The 14,936-nt window shown below is 37.3% G+C and overlaps 1 pseudogene; it reads right to left on the reverse strand.

Moving 5' to 3' along the window:
- Positions 1 to 2,057: 2,057 nt before the first annotated feature.
- LOC123001111 (nascent polypeptide-associated complex subunit alpha-like) lies at positions 2,058 to 14,526 on the reverse strand (annotated as a pseudogene).
- Between the last annotated feature and the right edge of the window lie 410 nt (positions 14,527 to 14,936).

A 14,936-nucleotide genomic window follows, 5' to 3' on the forward strand; every position in this document is an offset into this window, starting at 1 on the left:
GGTCTGAAAATCAAGCTGTATGAGAATGGATTGAAAGAATTAGGATATTTAACATAGAAAGCAAAGATTTTAGGAGGAACATGGTGGCTTCCCCAAAATAACTGGTGAACTTCCACAAATTTATCTGGTGGGGATGGTGCCTTATAGTGCAGTTAGTTTTTGTCATTAGACATCTTCATACAGAATGGATGACCTTTCACAGGTTTGTTTTGGAAGGCAAATTTCCTCTTTGGTTTGAAGTTTTGACTAGGTAACATAAACATTACTTTATGTTCAAATTTATATGTGAGGTGAGAATTTATATGTTTCTTTTCATTAAGTAGCTTTCATAATTATCAGCATTCAAAAATTTATATTGTTTAAATACCAATAATATAACTGCTTGATTTTCTGTTTATTTTGATTTGAATTGATAATATCATAGCCATACTCCAAGTGGAATCATCTGAAAATCTATCCACCACCTTACCATTGATAGAGCTATTAAAATATATTCTCAGTTCCAAATAATTCACTTCAAAAGAAACTGTTGGGTTACAGCCAATTTTGAAAGTGAAGACAAAAAATTCACACAGAGGTAATATAAGAAATTTATTTCTGCTCCTTTGTTCAACAAATATCTATTGATTTCCTGTTATTTGCTAGACACTGATTTAAGCCCTGGTAATATGTTAATAAACAAGTGAAGGCATACCTTTAGGAAGCTTATCTTCTAGTAAGGAAGGAAAACAATAAACAAATAGGAATTCCATTTATTGTGTATTGGTTCACAACCCTATCAGGAGCTTAGCAGGTATACCAGAAACTGGCCCTCATACTCAGAGGGCAGGGAGACACCAAAGAAAGGGCAGGCCACTGTAGATTGGGAAGTGGCAGTTTTAATAAGCAAAAGGAACTTACCTACAAGGCTTGTCGTGGGTGGCAGCAAGACAAATTGACCCCTGTACTCACCTGCCAAATCTTAAAAATTTAAATAGGGGCCTTCATGGGTTCAGTCACACATATATCATACAGGGGTTCTCAACACCACATGTTGATCTCAAGGCTCTGGCCTCGGAGAAGCATCTGGGTACAGGAAAGGCTTGTGGAACCCACATTCCAAGGACAGTCAATGGAATAAGGAGCCTCCAGGTGCCAGGGCCCACTCAGCTCACAGGTCATGTGGTAGTCAGGTCTTTTCCATGATGTTCCCCAACATGGTGAAGTAGTGATATTACTAAGAAGAAAAATTACGCATGGTAAGGAGACATAAATTAGTGGATGAGTCAGTATTTTGGAAAAAAGATCAGAGAAGTCCTCTGTGGAGAGGTGATATTTGCACACAGGCCTGACTGAAGCTGGGAACAAGCCTAGTAAACAAGGGGAATAATTTACCAAACAGTTGGAAAAGATGGGGAAGAAGTTTGCTAGACATAGTCAATGAAATGCAAGAAAAGCTACACGCTGAAATGAGGTGAGGCAAAGGAGAAAGGCAGGAAGAAATTAGAGTAATAGACTGTGGCTACGTAATGTGAAACATCATAGGTCATGATTAGAACTTGGTATTTCATTTAGGCTATGATGTAAAACTGTTGGAAGGTTGAGAGTAGGCGCTTGGCAGGATATGTGTTCTATTTCATGTGGTTCACTCTTGCTTTTGGGGGAACATAAAGCTATAGTGGGGTGGAGTTAGGGGCAGAGTTCATTGGTCCTTGACCCAACGGCTTTCATATCCATTCTTTCCTTTCTCAAGTTCTGCCTTGGTACTGTATTTTCTAGGCTTTTTTATGAGACAGCTCAATGAGACACTGACAAGTGGAAGGAAGAGAGAAGCCAGGCCATTTTTTCAGTCTTTCTCTCTGCCTCATCACTGACCACTGGCTGAGTGAATTATGGTGGTTCTACTTTCACTGGCATCAGTAGTGAGTATACTTTTGTGCTCTGGTTATGCCTCCTATTTTTTTTCCCATCTAACAACAAGCTATAACTTTATTAATGATTGAAACACTATACAAATTTCAAACCAAGCTACAGTTATTCTTTTGAAACACCAAAAATAGGTTCTCATTTTCAGATGGTTACACTGTTAATTCTGTAATAGCATTTATAATATCATTACTGTTGTTCTTCAGGGTTTGGACTGCCTTTGCTTTTGACACATTAGCTTGTGACATGACCCATCCTATGTCCTTAACCTCCACACCTGTTTCATCAACCTCTTCCTCTTCACTGTCCTCTTGTACCGTTGGAGTCTGTGTGTTTTCTTGAATGTCTGAGACAGCTTTACCTTGAACTTTGAATTTCTCAGTAGTTGCTAGTTGTGCCTGCTGAGATAAATCCTTGATCCTTCCCCAAAAACTATGTAGGTATCTGAAGCTGGGCTCTTTTATTTATTTATTTATTTTTTCATAGATTTTATTTTTTAATGGATTTGGGGGTTTTCCACAGAATTTAATTTTCAATAAAAGTTATGTTTGTTAATTCCGAAAAAATGCTGACAGTACAGAATGGTATAGAGTTAAAAGTAAAAGCCCTCTGCTTCCCAGCTCCCCATTTCTACTTCCTAAAAACAACCACCACGATTATCATTTTAACATTTTCCTCTGGTATCTTACACATGTAGTCAAACACAATATGTACGTGCATTTCCTTTCTTTCTAACAAACTGGTATCATACAGGAAGTTACTGTTCAGCACTTGGCTCTTTTAGATATCTGGTTTTGTGATGACGACGAAGATATTCTTTTTTTTTTTTTAAGATTTTATTTATGTATTTGAGAGAGAGAGAATGAGAGAAAGAGAGAACATGAAAGGGAAAAGACCAGAGGGAGAAGCAGACTTCCCGCTGAGCAGGGGGCCCGATGAGGGACTTGATCCCGGGACTCCAGGATCACGACCTGAGCTGAAGGCGGTTACTTAACCAACTGGGTCCCAGGCGCCCAATAAAAAGATAATCTTAGATTTCCAGATGGTGACTCCTCCCCCCGTAACCTGTCAAAGACCCAGTTTGGACATAGTCTTTCGTGCCTTCTTTTCACTTCAGCTCTGTTTTGCTTTACTGACCAGTTCTACATCGATCTCAGCTGCAGCTGCCCGCTGGGCTTATTGTGTGGTCGCCCGTGTGGAATCCTGTTCCTGGAGATCTGGTACTGGTTCATCACTGTCAGATTCCATTCCAGACCCTGCCTCAGCCTGAGGCCCTGGCAACTCCTGCTGAACAAGCTGAACAAGTTACTGTGATAACATGGACGAGGTAAAAAATGATAAAATCTGGTATCTCTTTCGAATGTAAACTCATATGGTTTTGTCATACAATAAAAGAAAAGAAATATAATGTCTTCAATGTTTAGTTTGAAACACTAGAGAAAAGTGGTATTGTTGGTGGGTATGGAGAAGATTGAGGAAGGAATAGATCGGGAGGGGAGGGCATATGAATCAAGGGTTCTGTCTGGTAAAATTTGACATTGACATAGCTGTTTGAGATCTACAGAGATCAAGTAGAAAGTTAAGTATACTTAAAAAGTTAAAAATTGAGCTACCCTATGACCCAGCCATTGCACTACTGGGTATTTACCCCAAAGATACAGACGTAGTGAAGAGAAGGGCCATATGCACCCTAATGTTCATACCAGCATTGTCCACAATAGCTAAATCGTGGAAGGAGCCGAGATGCCCTTCAACAGATGACTGGATTAAGAAGTTGTGGTCCATATATACAATGGAATATTACTCAGCTATCAGAAAGAATGAGTTCTCAACATTTGCTGCAACATGGACGGGACTGGAGAAGATAATGCTAAGCGAAATAAGTCAAGCAGAGAAAGACAAGTATCATATGGTTTCACTCATTTATGGAACATAAGAAGTAGGAAGATCGGTAGGAGAAGAAAGGGAAGAAGGAACGGGGGGTAATCAGAAGGGGGAATGAAGCATGAGAGACTATGGACTCTGAGAAACAAACTGAGGGCTTCAGAGGGGAGGGGGGTGGGGGAATGGGATAGGCTGGTGATGGGTAGTAAGGAGGGCACGTATTGCATGGTGCACTGGGTGTTATACGCAACTAATGAATCATGGAACTTTACATCAAAAACTAGGGATGTACTGTATGGTGACTAACATAATAAAAAAATATTATTATTTAAAAAAAAGTTAAGTACATGAGCCCAGAGTTTAAGAAAGTACTTCAGTTTAGAGAACTACTGGATGGGTGGGTAGGATTATTGGTATAATAAAGTCATGCAATTTGAAAAGATTACGTAGGAGCTGGCTATGCATTGAGAAAAATCCATAACCCAGAACAAAGCCCTAATGCACTCCAATATTTAGAAATTGGAGGGAGAAAAGAAACCATCCTAGGAGACTGAAAAGACGCAACTAGTAAAGCAGAAAGAAAAAGACAAAAGTAGTATTCCTGGAAGCCAAATGAAGAAAGCTTTTCAAAATGTCATGTTCAGTGGATAAAATATTTCCTGTGTCTTCTGTATCCTTCTTCTTTCCCCCTCCTCCATCTCTCTCCTTCTCTATCTCCATCTCTCTCTCTTTTCCCTTCCTTGTTTCTTTTATAGCTGTATTCAGTTATTAACCAATGTATATCGAGAGCTTGCTGGATGTACTGTGCTGGCTAATTCAGAACTCAGACACAGGAGGCTTCGAGTAAGAATTGTCAATAGTAGTCTTGTGGACAAGAGTCCATTTTTTTCCAGACTGTTCCTTTAAACAAAGAATTATAAAATTTATTTTTAGAAAACAAGGCATTGGTTAACCTGGAAAACAAACCCATTATTCTACATCTTAGGAAAAGAATGAGATTTTTACCTTGCTTCACACTTTATAGGCATTTACTTATACAAATAATATGTATATATGCATAAATATTTTACATTCAATTCTATCATATTTATTCACAGCATCTTGCAATGAAAAATTTTTTAAAAGTTTCTCATGTATCTATTCTATAATTGTATTTTTCTGCTTGGAAATGGCAAATGCAATAGAATTTTCTCCGGAGTCCCTTATTTCTCTGTGACAATCCGGGGTTAAGTTCAAGGAGAAGGCAGCTTCTTGTCCTTGGCTCAGAGGAAAGCTAAACTGTAGCCTTCATTTATTTTCTTCACATTCTGTTTTGCTCTTTTCTCTTTTAGGACTGAGCATGTAGCTTTCATTTGTCTCATCCCCAGCCAAGATGCAGTTCTACAGTGGGGAGATATCCAGAATAAGGGTTGGATCTAATTCTTAAAATCAAAGATAGGTAAGCTGCAAGGTTAAATTTGGAAAGCTCAGGAAATCCTAAGTGCAAACACCACCTTTCAATCACCTGCAAATCATTTCCTGCTCCCTTGTCTCTGAAAGGCAGGATTGCAGCCTCACTGTAATTTTTCTTTCTAAATTAAGCAGCGCATTTCAGGTGTCTGAGAAGCAGTTGAGTGAGGCAAGGGATTTTAGAACTGGATTCCATTCAACTTCGCTACTGGTTTACTTTATCATTACATTTTCACAAATGAGGGTGAGAATTTTAGAATTTAGCTAAGGTCATTAGAGGAAGAAAATATGGCAGCAAAATAGCACTTGATGTTTTAGAGTTAAAAATAGAAAATTAAGAAAGAAAATATGCTATTAAAATGCTACACTCTTAATTCCTTTTTCTTCAGCATAATTTTGAGCAGCATGTGACAAGATACATTAAGCAGACTGAGCAGGGTAAAATAATTGTATTTAACTGCAGAACTTAACGAGGGAACTTTTTGTCTTCGACCTTATTCAAACCATTAAGAGCTTATGTTTATATGTTTATACCCTTTAGTCACTAGGACTGGGATTTAAATGTAGCAGAAAAGACAAGAACCAAGCCCCACTGTTAATTTACTCTTACCTCACGAGAACAGCCAAACCTCTTGAATAAAATACGAAATACATATTTTAGACTCTTAATAACATTAGATTCTATTGTGACTAAATTTATTTCTGAAGTATGTGTAGCGAGAGCGTACCTAGAGAAATTCAATCTACAGAAGGTTTTAGTGACTTCAGATAAAAATGGTTAAATTTTGCTAGGTTAAAAAATAATCGGATAAAGGAATAATCTTTCCCACTTCATTTCTCTCATTAGATGTCATATCTAGCAGAGACCAAGACGTTTTGTTAGGCTTTTCATCTGCCCAGTTTGCCTGGATAGTGATGATACGTGGTAAATAACCTCCAATGAAGGTCAAAGAGTAAAGAATTAACATTAGGATATAATTGAAGGAAAACAAAAGAAAAGAGAGAGTGAGCTTCGTGAATACCCGGGAAAATTAGATAAAAAGACAAATCTTGCTTTATACATTAGGAAATTAATGCCACCGAGATGACATGGATATACCCCAGTCAGTCAGCCCTGAGGTTTGAAATCCAACCACAGTATCAGAAGTATCAGAGTTACCTATATCCCTTACCCTTGGGTTCCACTGACTTTCATTCACTGACTATATCCAAACATTAGCAAAGACAATGAGCTGCTTTCAAATGTTTAAGAGGAAAGAGAATGTGTCTATTACCACTGAGAGTCATAAGTAGGTATTATCTGTGGTAGACAGACTCTAAGATGACACCTCATGATCCTTGATCCTCACATTCACACTCTTGTGTAATCCTTTAGCTGGAATATGGCTAGATTTGGTGACACACTTCTAATAAATTGAATGCACCATACAGTACTGTATGGTGACTAACATAATAAAAAATATTATTAAAAAAAAAGGCAGTAGATGTGGTGGAAAAAAAAAAATAAATTGAATACAGCCAAAGCAATAAGGTATCAACTCAAATATCACGTTTTAAAAAAAATTGTGGCTTCTGTCTTGAGGTCTTTCTTTCAGAATCTGTACTCTGGGGTAACCAGCAGCCATGTGAGAAGTCCCATGTAGAAAGCCACACACTGCCAGGAGCTGATACTTCCAGCCTTCGGCTAGCAAGGACCCAGAGAGCTGTGAACAGCTACCCGAGTGAACTTCGAGATGAACTCCCCTCCAGCTGAGTGCTGAGATGACCACAAGCCCAGACAACACCTTGATTGCAGACATCTGAGGCACTAGGCCATAAACACCCAACTAAACCACAAAACAAGATATTGACTCACAGAGATAATAAATGTTATTTAAAGCTGTTAAATTGGGGGGCAATTTGTTATACAACAACAGATAACAAGCGAAGTAACTTTTTAGATTCTCCACCTAGTTTTCTATCCTACCTTTATTTGACAAAATATGGGATCTACCTCCATTAATCCACAGTTACTTAAAATAATTATTTTATAATAAAATAAAGATACTGAACTGTGGTCTTCCCTAAAGAGTCATTTAGTCATTTCTTGAGGAGCAGCTTTTTAAAAAAGATACCTGTTTAAGAGTTCTATGAAAATAATAATTTGTTTCTGAATTATGGGTTCCATTTTCTTCCCTCTGCATCCATGTAATCCAGCATAGAGACATCATGGGATTTAACTATCAACTACATATATTTGTTTTTAAAAGGAGTTGAAATCTATCCATCTCTTTTCTTGATTAGCACTGGGAATTTATAATGAAAGCATTTTTCCATTAAAGTAAGAACACATGATATGAAATGAGATAGAATGATCTCAAGTAAAGATATTAGATTATCTTTAAATAGAATTACCCTCAATAAAAGTAGTTCTTCCTTCTTTATTTTTCCCTATCTATACTATTATTTACTCTTTATTTATGTTATTTTCACTTATCTTAGAGAGAGACATTTCTTAGATACTTAAGCTGAATATTCTGGTGACTAAAAATCTTTTTTTTAGAGTGGTAAGAAAGAAGGATAATTTTCTAATGTCTTCCCAATTATGTAGTTGTAAAATCTTTACAATTGAGAAGAATAATTATTCATTATGGTGGCAAAATAATTTTTTTTAGAAGAGAAAATATTTTATTAGCAGATGAAGCAGGTCATGGCGTAGTCCTCTGAGCACAGACTACTATGGAGGGGAGGGAAGAGTCACACTATATCAGAATTTGGCAACCAACTATATAATAGCTGGATGTCTCTTCCTTATTATTTTAAATTGACAAGCTTTAGCTAGACTAAAGAAGAAAAAAAAGAGAAAACACTCAAATAAATAAAATTAGAAATGAAAGAAGAGATGTTACAATCAATGCCACAGAAATAAAAGGATCATAAGACACTACTATAAACAATTATATACCAACTGGATAATCTAGAAGAAATAGAAAAATTCCTAGAAAGACACAACCTATAAAATACTGAATCACAAAAGAATAAAAAACCTGAACAGACTAATTACAAGTAAAATGATTGAATTAGTAACCAAAAACTTCTTAACAAAGAAGAGTCCAGGACCACATGGCTTTATTTGTGTACTCCACCAAATATTTAAATAAAAATTAACACCAATCTTTCTTAAACTTTTCCAAAAAATGAAGAGGAGGGAACACTTTCAAACTCATTTATTATGCCAGCATTACCCTGGAGAAAACATAAACAAGAGACATCATAGGAGGAAAAAATACATAAAAAGGACAATATCCCTGATGAATATAGATGTAAAAATTCTCAACAAAATGATGACAACCTAATTCAACAGCATATTTAAAGGATCATACACCAATACTAAGTGGGTTTTGTCCCTTAGATGCAAGGATGGTTCGACATATGAAAATTAATTAATGTTATAAACCACATTACAGAATAGAGGATAATAATCACCTGGTTATCTCAATAGATGCAGAAAAAGTGTTTGATAAAATTCCTCATTCACTCATGATAAAATCTCTGAACAAAGAGAAACAAAAGGAAAGTACCTCAACATAATAAAGGCCATCAATGACAGGCCTACAGCAAACATCATTCTCAACAGTGAAAAAGTGAAAGCCTTTTCTCTAACATAAGGAATAAAATAAGGATGCCCACTCTCACCACTTTTACTCAGCATAGTCCTGGAAATCCTAGCTCAAGCAACTAGGCAAGAAAAAGAAATAAAAGTCATCTAAATCAGAAAGAAAGAATTAAAATGGTCCCTTATGCAGATGACATGATTTTATATATAGAAAACTCTTCCAAGTCCATAAAAGAATTAAAGCTAATAAATGAATTCAGTAAAATTGCAGGATACAACATCAACATACAGTATTCATTTGTTTCTATTCAATAACAGTAAATTATTTGACAAGGAAATTAGAAAAAAAAAGTCCCATTTATAATAGCATTAAGAAGAATAAAATACTTAAGAATAAACTTAACTACGTTGGTGAAAGGCCTGTATACTAAACAGTACAAAACATTAATGAAAGAAATAGAAGAAACAAATACACGGAAAGGCATGCCATGTTCATGGATTGGCAGACTTAATATTGTTAAAATGTCCATACTGCCCAGAGCAATCTACAGACTCAGTGCTATTCCATTGAAATCACAAAGGGTTTTATTTTTTTACAAAAATAGATGGACACCTGGGTGGCTCAGTTGGTTAAACGTCTGACTCTTGATTTTGGCACAGGTCGAAATGATCTCAGGGTTGTAAGATTGAGCTGTGTGTTGGGTTCCATGCTGGACATGGAGCCTGCTTAAGATTCTCTCTCTCTCCCTCTTCCTCTGCCCCTTGTCGCCCTCTCTAAACAAACAAACAAACAAACAAACAAACAAAAACAAACCCAACAACAACTTTTACAATTCACAGAGAACCACAAAAGACCACAAATAGCCAAATCAATCCTGAGATAGAAGAACAAAGCTGGAGGCATTGCATCTCCTGATTTCAGAATATATTACAAAAGTATAGTAATCAAAACAGTGTGGTACTGACATAAAGGCAGACATAGACAAATGGAACAGAATAGACAGCCCAGAAGCAAATTCATGCATATGCAGACAACTGATCTTCAACAAGCGTCCGAGAATATACAATGGGTAGCTTTTCAACAAATGGTGTTGGGATATCCACATGCAAATAATGAAACTGGACCCTTATCTTACATCACACACAAAATCAACTCAAAATCAATTGAAGATATATCATAAGACCTGGAACTGTAAAACTCAAGAAAGAAAATAAGTGAAAACCTTTATGACATTGATCTTGGTAACATGGGTACAACACCATAAGCATGGCAACAAAACCAAAATAAGCAAATGGGACTACATCAAACTAAAAAGCTTCTGCAGAGCAGAATCAACAAAACGAAAAGGCAACCTATGAAATGGGAGAAAATATTTGCAAATCAAAGGATTAATTTGGAAAATACATAAGGAACTCATATAATGGAATAGTAAAATAACAAATAGCCTGATTAAAAAAATGGATTAAGAGCTTAGACATTTCTCCAAAGAAGATACACAAACGAATAACAGACTTATAAAAATCTCAACATCACTAATCATCAGAGAAAAGCTAATCAAATTACAATGAGATATTACCTCACACTTATTAAGGTGGCTATTATGAAAAAAACAGTTATTAGTGAAGAAATGGAGAAATTAAAACTCTTTTTAAAATTTAATTAATTAATTAATTTTTTAGGGAGAGAGGAAGGAGGGGAGGGGAGAGGGAAAGAATTTTTTAAAGATTTATTTATTTACTTTATTTTTAAAAAATATATATATTTTTTATTTTAGAAAGAGAGAGAATGAGCTGGAGTGGCAGAGGGAGAAGGAGAGAGATTGACAAGCAGCCTCCATGCTGAGCTGGGAGCCGGACCTGGGGCTCCATCTCACCACCCGAGTCATGGTCTGAGCCAAAATCAGGAGTCGGACGCTCAACTGACTACGCATTTTTAAAAAAATATTTTTATTTTTTAATTGTTATTTATTTATTTATTTATTTATTTATTTATTTTTATTTTTTTAAGATTTTATTTATTTATTTGACAGAGAGACAGCCAGCGAGAGAGGGAACACAGGCAGGGGGAGTGGGAGAGGAAGAAGCAGGTTCCCAGTGGAGGAGCCTGATGTGGGGCTCGATCCCAGGACTCTGGGATCACACCCTGAGCTGAAGGCAGATGTTTAGCGACTGAGCCACCCAGGCGCCCCTATTTATTTATTTTTGAGAAAGAGAGAGAGCACATGGATATGCATGCGGGAGCAGAAAGGGGAGGGGCCGGGGGAGAGAGAATGAATCTTAAGCAGGCTCCTTGCCCAGGCAGCCCAAAACAGGGCTCCATCTTACAAAATCAACTGAGATTATGACCTGAGCCAAAATCAAGAGTCTGGTGCTTACCTGAATGAGCCACCCATGTGCCCTAGAAATTAGAACTCTTATACATTGTTGGTGGGAATGCAAACTGGTGTAGCTGCTATGGAAAACAGTATAAAGTTTTCTGAAAAAATTTTAAAAACTACCATATGATCCAACAATCCCATTTCTGGGTTATCCTAGAGAATTGAAATCAGGATCTCTCGGAGATGATAGCAATCCCATGTTCATGGTAGTACTACTCGCATTAGTGAAAATGTGAAAACAATCTAAATATCAATAGATGACTAGGGAAAGAAACGTCATACATATATAATAGAATACAATACGGACTTAAAAAGAGAGTTAAATTCTGTCATATGTGACACCATGGATGAATCTTGGAGACATTATGTAAAGTGAAATAAGTCAGTCACAGAAATATAAACACCATGACATGATCTCACTTACATAAGACAACTACAATAGTCAAATTCACGGAGTTAGAGTGGAATGGTGGTTGCTAGGGGTTATGGGGAGGGAGAAATGTGTAGTTACTAATCAACGGGCATGAGATTTCAGTTAAGCAAGATAGAGATTAGCTACATAATAAGTTTACGTATATTAAATATATATTATGTATATAAGAAGATAATATATACAATATAATTGGCTGTACATTAAGCTCCTGAGACACACTGAACCTATGGTCAATGACAATGTATTATACACTTAAAATTTAAGAGCGCAGATGTCATATAAAGTGTTCTTACAGCAATAAAATAGTCTTTTAAGTGAAAGATAAAAACACATTGCATGCATACAAAATATACCAGACGTTTTACTATGTACTTGGACACATATAATCTCTTTAAAAATTAAATTTTCTTAACAAGAAGCAAGTGATGCAAATTAATAACAAAGCATTAAAAAAACAGACTTCGAGCACCGATTCTACCAGCTAAAACAAGACGTGGGCGAGACATTTAGTCTTTCTGGGATTTAGTTTGTCCATCTGCAAACCAAGGTAAATCATTTCTGTCTTAAATCTTTTGGGAGAATATCAAAGCCAGTGAACAAACAACCAAACAGACAGACAAAAAACCTGGGGCTGGCCGGTAGTGGAATCCCAGGCTTCCATCCATGTCAAAACTTAAGTATCACTATGACTAAAATGTACCGAAATGTTCTAACCTTTCAGAAGAAAATAATACAGAATTCTCTAGATTTATTATTTTATAATTGGTCTTATATAACCCAGTTCACCTACCGTGGAGTATGTGCTCCATTTGGCTTAGCTGAGCTCAAGATTTAGAAATAGATAAACAGCCCGATGACTTAATTGTGCCTCCTTTCCTCCAGTTCCACCCCCTGTGGTGGAGACAGGTGTCCCACCCAGACTGTCGTCATTCATGCGAAGTCAGTTTCACTTCCTTATTTATTTATTTATTTTACCATTTTCTTAATGAAACACAATTGGAATGATTGCTTAGGTAACCTGAGTTGTCAACATTGCCATTTCCTCCTATGAATGCTGCTCATATTTTCTTCTTTCCTTCATTTCTACCTCCTTCACATCCTTTTTACCCTTTTAATCCCAGGCTGAAGGTATGCTCACTAATTCTCAGATCTTAACGTCTCTTCTATTTCCTCTTTCGGAAGCTGGCAGGTTCACACAATAGCTGGATCTTTCATGCAGTCCTGAATGAGAAATTCTAAGGATAAACTGCACTTTTTTTTTTTTTTTGATATTAGATGGCGTGTGGACTCAGTGGGTGGGGTGGTTGGCTGGTTGTTCAGTTATTCAGTATTGTTATTACTATAGACGGTACTTATCATATGTTTGGGGTGTTATAGCCTTGCCATTAAGTCAGATGGTCTGGATTTGCATTCTCCTTTAGTCCTGATTGTGTGATACTGAGTAACTTAGTTAACTTTTCTAAATGTCCGTTTTCTGATCTCTAAAGCATACAGAATTGTTGTGAGGGTTAAAACTAATTTACTATACCCATTTCTTGCATTATTTTTCCATAGTATTTGTCTAAATCACTGTATATTCTTTTTTTTTTAAAGATTTTATTTATTTATTTGACAGAAATAGTGACAGCCAGCGAGAGAGGGAACACAAGCAGGGGGAGTGGGAGAGGAAGAAGCAGGCTCCCAGCGGTGGAGCCTGACGTGGGGCTCGATCCCATAATTCCGGGATCACGCCCTGAGCTGAAGGCAGACTCTTAACGACTGCGCCACCCAGGCGCCCCTGTATATTCTTTTTTTTAAAAAAGATCTTATTTATTTATTTGAGAGAGAACTACAGTGAAAGAGATCACAGAGGGAGAGGGAGAAACAGATTGCCCTCTGAGCATGGAGCCCAATGGGGCTCACTTCCAGGACCATGAGATCATTACCAGAGCCAAAGGCAGACACTTAACTGACTGAGCCACCCAGGTGCCCCCAAACCATTGTATATTCTTACCTTGAGTATTAACTGTCCTCATTTAATATTTTGTAAGCATAGTTATTTTTGTCTGTTTATCACTGTAGTGTGGAGTCTAGTACTGTGCCTAGTATGTGGAAGGAACTTAATAAAAGGGATATGAATGAATGAAAAAATGAAATACGATTAATGTGATTTTTATGAATGCAGACTAGTATAATTAACACAAGGATTACTAGCAATCCTTCCAGAACCTTGTAAGGAGGTTAATGTTATCATTCCCCTGTTAGTCAATAAGGAAACTGAAGCTCAGAGAGGTCACACAGCACAAACTGGTGGGAAAAGGGCTCATTCCACCCCCTCTAAGGTTCAGAACCCACCTCATATCAAAGGTTTTTAATTTTATAGGAACCATCAGTGAAAGGATTCTTGGATCAGCTTCCTGAGAGACAGAGCCTGGGAGAAGTGTTTTGGTGCTAACATTCCTGGAGTGCCCTCAGAAGATACCTGTAAGGAAATAAACAGAAGCAGGATAAGGTAGAGCAAAAAGCTAAGCAAAAATATGGTTTTTACTAACGTCTGGACTGAGCCTGACCTCATGGGGAGCTCTGGAGTGTGAAAGGAGCCTCAGAGTTGTCATGCCTTGAAGTGAAGCGGGTTGGGGGCAGCAATTTTGCATCCATGTATCAGCTAGTCGGTGGCTGATTCTTGTCCTCCTCTTTAGAGGGTGCTGAAGTTCGCAGGCATCTTCTAGTGAGACAGTTTCTGCCAGTCAAGGACGATTCTCTGGAGAAGGGTGCAATTGTACGTAATAGTAGTCGGCACTAACAGCAATAGGTGATAAATGCATGGGTCCAGTAAGGGGAATCTGGGCAAACACCAGCAGCCTCTCTCCAGGGTAAATCTTAATTGTTCTGCTGTCTGCCATGCGTTCATTTCACTGCAGCAGCTTACATCCACATTTCCTGAGCCTGTAGCAGCCTAACATCAGCTTATGCATCTGCTTTGCATTTGGAGAAATGGTGAATCTAATAAAGGAAACAAGGGGGAAATTAAGGAAGCATTGTACCAGTAACCACTCTACCATCAAGAGGAATATTTTATGGTTGGTCCTACTTGACCTTGGTGCCACAGTCACCAGTCACCGGGCTTATGACTTTCCACTGTTATTTTCAGATAACCGACAGCAGAATTATCCCATGTTCCGTACTGGTTGTGCCTCCAATCTGTTTTGTCCTACAGAAGTACACTTGGGGCTGCTGTTGGATCTTCAATGAATGTTTACCTTGCCTTTTGGGATTCTGCCTAGAACGTACCTACTTATACTTACATCTTCTT

This window comes from Ursus arctos, unplaced genomic scaffold (assembly GCF_023065955.2).
Source record: "Ursus arctos isolate Adak ecotype North America unplaced genomic scaffold, UrsArc2.0 scaffold_11, whole genome shotgun sequence".
NCBI classification, from domain to species: Eukaryota; Metazoa; Chordata; class Mammalia; order Carnivora; family Ursidae; genus Ursus; species Ursus arctos.